This window comes from Panicum virgatum, unplaced genomic scaffold (assembly GCF_016808335.1).
Source record: "Panicum virgatum strain AP13 unplaced genomic scaffold, P.virgatum_v5 scaffold_4143, whole genome shotgun sequence".
Lineage (NCBI taxonomy): Eukaryota > Viridiplantae > Streptophyta > Magnoliopsida > Poales > Poaceae > Panicum > Panicum virgatum.
In genome coordinates, this window is record NW_024376364.1 from 27461 (window position 1) to 40249 (window position 12789).

Below are 12789 nucleotides of genomic sequence, written 5' to 3' on the forward strand. Positions count from 1 at the left end.
TTGTAAAACTCTAACTAGTTGTCATGCACGTGCGGCATGCACATGTAAGAAAATTATTTGAATATATGACAATGCATATGCTATATAAGTATCAAGACAATAAAAAATGTACATAATATTGAATCATTGATAATCAAACTGGTTTCTAAAACTGTCAACAAAAGTGGCCAATAACAGCTAATTTGAGTTGGAGAAAAGATATGCTTTCTTGCGGTCAAGGTCATTATCACAATCCACATTTCATTTATACATCAGGGTAGAACCTATTCTCACAGTCCACATTTCATTTACATCTCGCAGCACCTATTCATTAACAGTTACCTGCATGCTTTACGGCCACTAACTTAGATACCTAGTCTCCTACCATATTCCCATTGTAATCTTCATGCATTCACGTAATTTAGTGTGGTGCTTGAATGATCCTCCGTTCACTGCTGCTCAACGTCGCAATATATCCCAAGCTTCTCCAGGACCCGTGCAAGCCCTGCGGCAGCTATTCAATTTGGCACCCTGTAGACAAAAATAACAGTCGCATTTAGGCATAATATCATGAACTATTTATGTGGAGGCAATTACAATTCACAGCATATAAATTGGCAATATAGCTACTGGACTGGGTTCTTGAGATAACAATTATCACAAAAGGCCCTGTTTGCATACTAATAAAAGAGGACACAAAAATTGAACCAGGCTACACCAAATTTAGCAAATGGTAAATCATAACAGTTTGATTTCCTGATGGCCATAGACCGTAGGGGGTAATCCACATTTCTTATTTTGCAATTGTTTTAAACGGCACTACTTTTAAAGGACAGAGTTAACATTGCAGAGTTGTAAAGATATGCATCTATTCTGTATATAGATTTGAAATGATCTGAAATAACACAACAATCTGAGAAGAGGAACAATAACAAAAGATATACCTTGCGGCAAAGATTTTAGTTCTAACATACTCACTGAAGATGAGGAACTACAGAACCTTATGGTTTGACATGCAAATCATTCCAAATTGGGAATTACTTCCAACAGGTTCTAGGAACACTCCTTCTGTCTTAATTGCAAATTTGGCACAGAGTGAAAGGAACCCCCACTGTAATGGAATGGCAAACAATAAAAATATCCGTGATATCAAGAACCTCTTTAAACTACAAGGCCAACTTCAGAGCAATTTCAGTCAGACTTATTTCGACCTTCTCGATTCATCCTCAAATGCAGCGATCGTGACAAGAGTTAGTTACCTTACAAGATGTGGTAGTGCAATGACTGAAACAACAGGTATCGATCTTCCTGATGCCAACAGTGTGCCGCAGGTTTCAACTGGGTGCCAAGTGCCAACAGTGTGCCGCACAATTAAACAATAATGGTGCAATTGTCTTCATTATAAAGAAAAATCCTCCTCTATGGATTCTTCAACTGTCAACTAATTAAGTGCCTCAATTTTTTTATGATTTTTTAGTTTTAAGTAGTTGACATCCTTATTTACAGATCATCTCCAAGTTAGAGAAATAACCAAATATTAGATGTTTACTCAAACAACTGCAAGAATAAATGACAGCTTGGACCATCGTAATTGCAGGTTTAAAGACAAAGGGTATGAAAATAAGCCAAACAATATAATATAAAAATGATTTAGGCTTTCAGAAATGGGTGACATGCTATAGTGATATCACAGGCATCCTAGTAGGCTCCAAAAAACACTGAACTGCACACAAACCAACTGAATGTTAGCATGTCCGACCCAAGCCATGACCTTGCAGTCTAAAAGATATGGAACAATATAACTTAGAATACCAAAGTAAGAAAAGATATGGAACAATATAACTTAGAATACCAAAGTAAGAAAAGATATGGAACAATATAACTTAGAATTTAGAAAAAAAATAAACTATCAGAAGCAATTATGCTATATACTTATGGTTAGTGAACCTAGCAATCCCTTGCTGCTGTTGCTAGAAAATAGATTCTAGAATTGAGCATTACCTGAACCCAAGGTTAGTTTGTGGCAGTTCCTGAACAGAGGCAAGAGCTGCTACCGCTGAAACCGGAATGAAGCACTGTAAGTCAAAGAAGCAACAGATCAGATGATATGCAGACAGCCGACATAAGCAACCTGCAAAGGCAACAATAAACAAGCCGCTAGGCCACCGGCGTGAGCTGCTAGGACCAGTGAAGATGGCACGAAGGTCAAGGGACCAGATCTTGTGGGCGCCAACCAGTGCTGCCGCTTGCCCCTGTATGTGGCCGGCTAGCGTGCCGTTGTAGACCTCGCGCATCGAAATGTGGGATTCTGAAACTTGGAGGGATGAGGGCATGGAGCAACAGGAAAGAGGAGATTGGTGAAGGGATTGTACTCTGAGGGCTCTAGATGTCGGCCATAGTGGCCTGAGCGCCGAGGATACCGGTGCCGCGCCCTCACCCTCGCCTGAGCGGAGCAGGAGGTGGAGCAGAGGGCGGATCTGAGGGGCCTCCCTCCATGGCGGAGAGCAGGTTCTCCACCAGTGTTTGGTTCAGCACACGCGCGATTGCGAGGAGGGAGAGGGGAGGAGCAAGGCGAGCGGAGTGCGGAGATCGGAGGCGATGCGCTGCAAGTTGTGGCTGCTGCTGGCGTGATTGATGGGCGGCGGCGCGGCATCCATGCGGTGGAAGGAAAACATGCACCTGATTTACGGACGTGTGAGAGGCGCGGGTATGCGGGCGGGTAGGCGGAGCAGATCGGTTTGAAAAAAATCATCAAATGGCAGAAACATTTTCTATCTATCGGTTTTCACCACTTTCGACTCCTTTCCGGTCCCTTGGGCCAGCGCAGTGGATTAACCAAAACTCACTCTTTTGTAGTGTAGATTAAAACCGTAAAATAACATTGTAGATATATAAAGGAGTCCAACCCTAATTTTCGCCTAAATTTTCTCTCTCCTCTCATTTAGATCCCCCCGGCACCCACAAGAGGCGGCGACGGTGCTCCTCGGGTCCTCCGTTCCCCGGCATCGAAGCGGAGACGGCGGCGGTCCTCTCCCTGCTGCGGCAGCGTGAGTCCCCGGCGGCGGCGCTCTTCTCCTTCGACCGCGCAAGTCCCCGGCGGCGGCCTTCCTCCGTGACGGCGCGCTCCTCACCTATGGCGTCCAGGCAGCATCCCAGCAGTGGCCGGCGGCGCGAGTCCCCGGCGGCAGCGCTCGCGAGTCCTATGCACACCGATCTGCAGGTCAGTCCCCTCCGCACCCCCTCTAATTTCTAATCTATGTGCCTGTAGCGTTGGAGGAAATCCCGTCATATAGGAATATATTGTTTCGATTTGGTTTTGATTTACTGATTTCTAATCTCCAATTTCACTTCCGCGTGCATATTCTAGATAATTGTTGAGTATAGATCCAATTTTGTTGGATATCAATAGACCAAAATCATGGACTACATCGGCTAATCTAATTGCTCATCTGATGAACATGTCAGTCAGTTCTCCCTTCCATGCCCACAGCAGATGCTACGGGGTAATTGCCACCGGCCCGCGAATTGAGGATGCATCCCGTTCTTCTTTTCCTTTTAATTAATTCCTGTAACATATAGTCCTAATTTCCTTTCTCTGTTCAAACTATCTTTAACAAAATATCTCATGTTCAAACTATTAACGATAAAACTAATCATAACAAAATAAACGATAATTTCTACGTGAATTTTAATTACTGCTTGCCTATTAATTGAGGGTTAAGCGGGAGCCCTGATCAGCCTATCGGTCAAGATGAAAGACCTGCATCTGCATGGGTGAAGAGGTAGATCAAGATCTTGACGCTGTATGACGTCAACCAATCCATCGCAACCTTTGAAGTTGATTTCGTCGAGTGGCCTCTGCTTTGCCACAAAGAGATGCACTGGTTAGTTTTCTGTCTAACTACTTCGATCCTGCCTGTGTACTCAAGCAGGCAGCCTGCGAGAGCTTCCTTTGCTGCCTCGCACCATGAAGCAATCTGCTGAGCTGCACCTGCACGGTTTGTTCTCCATATTCGGTTGTTTGTATTGTACTGTATCCACCACACAGCCCTGTTTTCTCAGATCCAGCGTATTTGCTGGAACAAGCAGTGCTTGTTTGGTTTCATTCACAAACGATATTTCATTGCGGTTTCAGAAAAGAGGGAGAAAACATTCTTCTCTGCTTGCTCGGTTACAAGCTAGCTAATGGATTATGGATGCTCCTGGAGAGATGGAGCAAGCCAGGGGCGACCAGCCTCGGACTTGCCGGTTGCCGCCTCTGCCATGGCGCGGCCCGGCGTCTGCGCGTGGTGGCACAACTATGCAAGGGTGGTCACGTCTAGCCATGGTATGGTGGGTGTGCCAAGGCATGGCTAGGTGGCCGCGTGAACACGGCAATTGGCGATGCACACCACCTGTTGGGCGAAATGTGTGGCCGGTGAGACATTGTTCGGATTTCACCTTTATATCTTTTCCTTTTCTGTTTATCTTGAATTGATTCTGCTTCTTCTGCATTACGGTTGGTTTTGAACCCCAAGACGGAAGAAGATGGCCGTGGCCGAGGCATGGACTCATCTAGGTGAAGGGCGACACCCACAGCCAAAAGTACGTCGACGAGGCCACCAAGAAGGAGGTCAAGGACATCTTTCGGCCGCTATGACCGCACCCTCCTCGTCGCCGACCCCAGGCGCTGCGAGCCCAAGAAGTTTGGTGGGCGCGGAGGTACCAGAAATCGTGTCGTAATTGCTAGATCATGTATCAATTGGTGTTGCGTGTTCTGGTTCTATACCTAGCTACATCTTTACATATATGCAATGGGAGTTTAGAATTTTAAGCCTAGTAGTCTGGTACGTTTTTGAATAATCTTACTATTACTAATTAGAGGTCTAAAAAGATGCACTGTTTACGAGACGCTTTAGAAAAAAAGAAAGAATCTAGAAAATCCCACAATAATCAGAAACATCTGTCCTTCTATTTTAAACCATAATCAACCATAGCCATTGGATTAACATCAGCCACCTAGCCTTCTATTCCCGCATAGTTGATCCACTAGCAGATCCAACAAGGATCAATACACAACTTGGACACTTTTTTTCCTTTTCTATTAAAATATGTAGAACCATACGCGGATACACCCCTAAGCAACGGGCAACTAAAAAGTGTACTACAGCATACTAAAATATTGCTACCCCTACAATAATCACGCCTGAAACTCTTTATTTTTTTCCGGGTTTTCTCTCCGCGAGCTTTGGTGACCAAATGTTACGTTCGGTACGGGGCTGATTAATGTGGTAAAAAGAGACTACTAATATTATGTGATAACGAAACTTGATTAATGGTGACGAGGTTTCATATCCGACTGTGTTACAAAGACGAACATGCATGGAAATTCTACTTCACCAGTTTCTCTACTTCTGCCTCCTTTATCAATGAGTAAAATCCATCTCCGGTCCCTAAACTTGTCACGCTATGTCATCCCGGTCCCTAAAGTCTCAAAGTGACTATCCCAGTCCCTAAACTATGTTTGGGTCTCATCGAGGTCCAAACGGGCATAGGGCAGACTCATTAGCTAACGTGGCACCGGACTCCACAATGACGTTAGCTCGACCTACTCTGAAATTCGGCAGTTTCTGCCCAAATCTGAGTGTCAAATAAACTTCCTACAAATAGAAGCATGAAACAATAAAATAAAATCTGAGTGTTAAATTAGCCTCTTTATCTCTAGCAACCGTAATACCCATCAATTGCTAGAAACAATTATGATAGAATGAAAAACACGACAACAAAACCATAAATATAACAAGTGAAATTACTATGAATTGTAGTAATTATTTGATTTCTGCGAATGTATAAAGTGAAAATACACCGGTATTTGACACTCAAAGATTATATTAATTTCCTACCGATACATCAATATTTCACACAGGAACATCATCAAATCGACGGTAAGTAACACGTTGAATGGTTGTTTAAACCTATAAGGATTACAGAAGCACTGTTTGCACACTTTCAATCCTTTTTTTTTGAAGGGGCTATTGCAAAACTACCCTCGTTTCGTCCTCTGATTGCATGTTTGCCCCCCTTTTTTTGACTTTGCATGTTTGCCCCCTTTTTTGACTTTGCATGTTTGCCCCTTTTTTGAATCTGAAGCTTCCAGTTGCCCCTATTCTGTTAAGAGCCGGTGACGGTATTAAATGGCAGTTGAAAAGACACATATGCCCTTGTGGGACCCACTCGTCAGCAGCAACAAAGAGTCAAAGACATCCGCTCACTGGCGGAGGATGAGGCGGCGCTCTACGACGCTCGTCGGCGTGGGACTGGGAGGCAGCTGGCCTCGCCCAGCGCTGCCGCGCGGGTGTACAACTGGATGCTGGAGGAGCGGGCCCCAGTGCGCAGCCTCACCCACGCACCCCTCAACGACGCCGTCGCCCCGCGGGACCGGCCCGGCCGCTGCGGCGATGACGGCGGCGGTGGCGTCGCTGCCTTCTCCGCCCTCGCGGGCGACCTGCGCCACCGCTTCCGCGTCGCGCACGGCCGCCAACCTAGGTCCTTCACCGCCGGCGCGCTGGCATTCAGCAGGGGCGCTGGCGGTCGAGCTCCGGACCTCTGGCGGCGTGCACTGGCAGTCGCGGAGCAAGCTGCTGGCGTCGAGCGGGAAGACCAAGGTGCTCGGCGGGATGGCGCGCCACCTCCGATCCTGCTAGCCGCCGTCGCGAGGAGGAGCGGGCCGGGCCCATGGCCGGCGCCATGGGCCTCGTCCCTGTCTTCACCCCGACAGCGGCGAGGCGGGAAGAGGCGGAGAGGCGACGCTCACTAGCGCAGGGACGAGGGTGCAGGGGAGGAGAGAGGAGATGCTCGCCGGCTGCCACGGGCTCCGCCCGCTCCTCCGCACCGCCGGTGGCCACGGGCTCCGCCCGCTCCTCCGCGCCGCCGCCGGCAATGGGCTCGGCCTGCTCCTCCTCAAGCCGGCGGGCGGGCGCGGCCTCCCGGCCCCCGCGCGACGCCGGCCACCCAGGCAGCCCCACCCACTCCCTTCGCCCCTCTGCCTTTCCCCCGCGCCTCAGTCTTCTGCCACCTCCGCCGGTCCTCCCCCAACGAGAGAGCCAACAGAGCAGGGGTAGGAGAGACATTTCCTATCTAGATTTTCCATATTTCCTTTTTCTTTATTTGCTGGAAGCTGCCTCGGTGGACGCCGTTGGAAATCAGGGGCAAACGGATGATTCACACTTGAAAAATAGGGGCAAACATGCAAACCTTAAAAAGAAGGGGCAAACATACAGTTGTAGGTACAAACGAGGGCAGATATGCAATTTGCCCTTTTTTAAAGTATTGCGGCCTTAAGGATTGAAGCTATAACCTTGGGCTAACACACAAACAGAACCTCACATTTAGTTACTAGATTGAAAAGTTGACCAAGTAACACATACTACTAGCGTGTTAATCCTGGCAAAAACAAGTGACCTACTCCTGCAAACAATAAGTTTAGTAGTGCAATTGGGGACGGCCCTGCTCAGACTCAATGGAGCTTCTCCACTTAGATCTCCACCTGCTGGGTGGCGCCGCGAACGGGCTCCCGCAGCAGCGACACAACGCCGGCAACGTCCACACGAACTCCCAGCTCAGCCTCGCTGCGAACCGTGCCGTCCCCGCCGGCCACCACGCACTGCAGTGTGCCCGCGCCCTGCCGCAACACTAGGAACACCACGCGACGCCCCACGCTGCGCACGCGCCCGTGCCCCGCGGCACCTGTCGGCTCCAGCAACGCCAAGTCCGCCCACGCGTACACCTCCTGCAGCCGCCGAACCTCTCCCGTGGTGGCCACCGTAGTCTTCCCCCTCGTGGTGCTCACGTCCGGAAGCCATGGGTGTCTGGGAGCACAGGAAGAAAGAAGGAGGCAACGGCCACATAGTTTGATGGCCGCCGAAGTCTATTCGAAGAGGAATGAATGGATTCGGGAGGAAAAGATAGGGGATCGGTGGGGGGAAGAGGAGGGTGTGTGTGGGGGTCCCACATGACAGTCCAAGGTGGCATACCCGTTTGGACCTCGTTGAGACCCGAACCGAGTTTAGGGACCCAATCGGCTACTTTCAGAGTTCGGGACTGGGATGACACAGCGTGACAAGTTTAGGGACCGGAGATGTATTTTACTCTTTATCAATCTTATTTGCTTGCCTTTTCACCTCAATTTTTGTCCAAAGGAAGGTAAAATATTACATTCAATGTATCATCATACCCCAAAAAACTAATTATTTCACATTACAAAAACTAGCCCATGCACTGTCACGGGTTGATCGGCTGGTGTCATAAGAATGTGAATACTCTTGGCTAGTCTGTCTAATATGGTTATGCTTGTTACCTATAGGCTATAGCAAGGAGAGGACGAGGGCGCTGCAGCCGCCCATAGGACCCACAGCACCGAAACATGCGGCGCCATCCCCCTTCCTATCGCGCCCCTCCAACGCCCGCAGAACCACTCGTCACATCCCACTGCTCCCGGCTACGGGCCTGTGCTCGGGACGCTGCGCCATAGGGCCGGGCTTTGCCTCCTCCCTCGGCTCCACCGGCGCCACCCCCCCCCCCCCCCCGCCTGCGCCAGAGCAGCCGTCGTTCGGCCCCTTCATCCCACTGCCCGTGGAGGCGCCAAGCTGTCCACACGCTGGTGCAGAGCAAGGTGCGAGCGCCGAGCGACGAAGAAGGCCGGTGCTCCATGGGTCCTCCTGGCGCCTGGGCAGCTGCTTGGACAGTAACAGCAGCACTGTCTTCGACGCGCACCTACTGTCATAGATATGCTAGCTTGCCAAATGTCTGACACACGCTGCATGTGTTCGACAGAATGTCGACTAATAATATGTCCGTTTAGATCGCAGTGATCAAGGCTTTTGTCCAGTAAGTAGGCAGAACCGGTCCACTGATTACTTGAGCCACTCGCTATTCCTTTAGGCAAAAATTATTTCTAGGTATAATAGCCTTATATTTTGACCCAGTGATTTCAGTGGACAATGCTATGCTACTATTTTTAACCTCTGTAAACTTAATATGCTTCACAAGGTACTGAAATTGAAACATGGAATAGGTAACAAAGGCTACCCTACTTGTACGACCTTTGTTAGCGTTTCTGGTACTTTAATTGTAAATTAGTAGTCGCTTGCATCTTGTTGTCCTTTGTGCAAGGCCAACTGATGACTACGATTACATTGTATATTACCTTGCTAAATGAGCTTCCACCCTGAACTGTCAAACAACATTCTTTCAAAATAATAGGGAATTGCCTGAACAAAAAGATTGATTTTTTCCAAACATACAAACTAAAACTGAGTACTCCTAGCTAACACATGTAAACTATAAATCTTATTTGAGAGTTTTGCATTGTAATTTTTCTCATGTTCATAGTTGGCCATAATACCAGTGTGTTCAGGCAATATTGGTCACAGTACCAGCGTGCATTGGACAACATGAGCCATGTTGAAGTTAAAGAAAAGAAACAATAAATAAATCTCTATGCCTTCATAACATCACAAAGATACTGGTGGGACAATATGATAAGGAATCTGCCAGTACTGAAATTTCAATATTCCAAAGATACATGCACAAAGGCTGACTGTCCATGCACACAATATGACTACGAGTAAGCTACTTTTGCTTATACTCTCCCCCGAATCAGTTCTTCATACTTTCCTGTCTGTTAGCCCTTTGATGCTAAAGCATCACTGATTCACTGTGATTTGAATCTTAATGCTACAATGTTTTGTATTGTCCTTATGCAAAAATGAGTGGGCTAAGTATCACAAATTAAAATTTTTATTGCTATTTTACCTTATGATCTATACTTCCTACTATACTGTAACTTTCAGAGCATGCAAGCTGATCCCAAAGATATCAAACAACTGAGCAGAAGAAGACCACCTGATTGAGTGCCATCTATAGTTCTATACATGTAGCATGTTGCTTAGCATTTTGGTGCCATCTTAGCATTGTGATAGTTAATCTTTATATCTTCATGGATTGGTTCACTCTAGTACTTCACTTTGATAGACACATTTTCTTGCTAGGGGTCGGGCGAGATAGGCCAACAAGTGCACTTGAATGCTGGATCTAGGAAAATGCTTCCATACTAGGAACAACACTCTAATGAAACATCGAGTTGCTCCAGAACAATAACAATGCACAAGACGGAATTTTCTGACCCAAATCTTAAGCTGGCCATCAGTTTTTAACTCAGGTGACAAATTTACCTTTTTATTATTACACAACATTGTCCTTTTGCAATATGATCATCCTACGTATGCAACACCTAACTATATACTCAGAATAGGCTATGGAACCATTAAAACATGGGATTAATCTGTTTTTTTTAATGAACCTGCAGGAGAGCTGCATGTTATATTGAAAAGTAGGAAACACCCAGAGGGGCGAAGGTAAAATTTACAAGGCAGAACAAGAAAAACGGAGCTCCAACAGCTGCCAAGTGGGATTAATATGTTTGATCTTGCTAATATTGACAGTGTACTGGCAAAGCCGCGCTGTGTTTCTAGTATATACTTATTATCATTTGAATGGACAACACACAATCAGGAGCTAGCACAAGTGCACAACTATCAACTACTGCGAATAGCTACGTCAGTGCACTAATTAGTTGGACGATCCTTCAAGTTCGTGCTAGTGCACCTTGTTTGAAATCTTTCTTCCCTTTTCCTGCTTCTCTTATGAGTGGGAAGACTGCTGTTGATGTATGCAGATGAGTCGCAACTCTTCAGTCTCTCAATCTTTCTGCTTGTGTGCCGTGTTTGTATACTGAATTCTGGGTGAGCTTTTTTCTTTGGTCCTGGTTCTGCTTTCTGTATATAGCAGTGTTGTTTTTTCTGAGAGGAGATGGTGTGATGATCAAATTGTTTCCCTATTGGTTTTATTGGCCACCATGATGGTTCAAACTGTATTAGCTCTATCTGATCATTTCCTTCACAATCTAATTTTTTGAAACCGTTGAAGCCTTTATTTTATCTCTGCCGTGTTGTTTCAACGATGTTGTTTCAACAATGCCGGTCCCAAGCCCGGATAAAGGAGGAGGGTTGTGTTAGGCGTGGCGAGCCAATGTAGAACCCAGCTACTCTTATGGAGATGAAACGCAAGAGAAAACCGTTGGGGCGTAACCCTCTTAGCGGCGCGCCATATCGCAACCCGGGTATGGTGTTAAATGAGCAAGGGCGGGGCCGTCACCCCCTTGGTGCCGTGCCGTATCGTGATCCGGACGCGGTGTTAAGTGAGCAAGGGTCGGGTCGTCGCTTCCTCAGTGGCGCGCTACATCGTCTCTCGGGTGTAGTGCTAAATGAGCAAGGGTCTTCGCACCTAACTCGGCGGGTGCGAGGGGTAAGGAAGCTAGTCGTGCCAACTAGGATCCTTCTAGGTAGCTGGAATGTAGGGTCCCTCACAGGTAAGTTAAGAGAGTTAGTTGACACAGCGATTAGGAGACGTGTAAATATCCTATGCGTCTAGGAGACGAAATGGAAGGGTCAGAAAGCGAAGGAGGTGGAGAACACAGGCTTCAAGCTTTGGTACACAGGAATAGTTGCAAACAAAAATGGAGTGGGCATCTTGATTGACAAGAGTCTGAAAAATGGAGTGGTGGACGTCAAGAGGCTAGGGGATAGGATCATCCTAGTCAAGCTTGTTGTTGGTGACTTAGTCTTCAACGTTATAAGTGCGTATGCTCCCCAGGTAGGCCATGATGAGAGTACAAAGAGGCAGTTTTGGGATGACCTAGATAGCTTGGTTAGAGCGGTACCCACCAGTGAGAAGCTTTTCATAGGAGGAGATCTCAATAACCATGTAGGGTTGTCTAATGCAGGTTACGAGGTGGCACATGGAGGGTTTGGGTATGGTAGTAGGAATAAGGAGGGAGAGGAAGTCTTAGACTTTGCTATAGCTTACAATCTGATGGTAGCCAACACCTTCTTTAGGAAGGTGACCTTCTGTAGTGGCCATCACGCTAGTCAGATTGACTTCATTCTCACAAGAAGAGAGGATAAGAGGACATGCTTGGATTGTAAGGTAATACCGGGAGAGTGTGTTGTCTCTCAACACAAGCTCATGGTGGCTGATTTCCACTTTCGTCTGCGTACCAGACGGGATAAACAAGTCAAAGCCGTGAGAACAAAGTGGTGGAAACTAAAAGAGGCGGCGTCGGAAGACTTTAAGAGAAGGGTTATCACGGAGGGCTCTTAGGAAGAAGGGGAAGATGCAAACAACACATGGGAGAAGATGGCAACTTGCATTAGGAAGGTGGCTGCGGAAGTGCTTGGTGTTACCAAAGCGAGCAAAGGTGCAACTAAAGAGACTTGGTGGTGGAATGAGGATGTACAAAAGGCCCTTAAGGAGAAGAAAGAGCGATACGAATGCGTGTTCTATGATAGGAGTACAGAGAGGTACAAGGTGGCAAAGAAGTTTGCAAAGCGAATAGTGAGTGAGCCAAAGGGCAGAGCATATGATGACCTTTACCAAAGGCTGAGTACAAAGGAAGGAGAGAAGGACGTCTATAAGAAGGCTAGGGTTCGTGATAGGAAGATAAGCGACCTCAATCAAGTCAAGTGTATTAAGGATGCGAGGGATCAACTCTTGGTTAAGGAGGAGGACATCAAACTAAGGTGGCGTGTGTACTTTGATAACATGTTCAATGGGGAGAGTGAGAGCACATCCATTGAGTTGGACGACTCCTTTGATGATGGCAATAGACACTTTGTGCGTAGGATTCAAGAGTCTGAGGTCAGATAAGCCATAAAAAGGATGAAAGGGGGCAAGGCAGTGGGCCCTGATGCGATCCCAATTGAGGTGTGGAGA

At 47.1% G+C, this 12789-nt stretch overlaps 2 long non-coding RNA genes and 1 other non-coding gene across 3 annotated transcripts; 2 read left to right on the forward strand and 1 right to left on the reverse strand.

The window, feature by feature from the left end:
* Window positions 1–107: 107 nt before the first annotated feature.
* LOC120694200 lies at window positions 108–2588 on the reverse strand. The gene is made up of 2 exons (XR_005683375.1): window positions 1981–2588; window positions 108–510 (listed from the first exon to the last, which is right to left on the reverse strand). It is a non-coding gene; the product is annotated as an uncharacterized LOC120694200 (long non-coding RNA).
* Window positions 2589–3719: 1131 nt separating this feature from the next.
* On the forward strand, window positions 3720–10492 carry LOC120694199. The gene is made up of 4 exons (XR_005683374.1): window positions 3720–3863; window positions 4115–4680; window positions 10008–10177; window positions 10325–10492. It is a non-coding gene; the product is annotated as an uncharacterized LOC120694199 (long non-coding RNA).
* A 333-nt stretch (window positions 10493–10825) lies between these two features.
* On the forward strand, window positions 10826–10911 carry LOC120694202. Its single transcript, XR_005683377.1, has one exon. It is a non-coding gene; the product is annotated as a small nucleolar RNA Z102/R77 (small nucleolar RNA).
* The last annotated feature ends 1878 nt before the right edge of the window (window positions 10912–12789 follow it).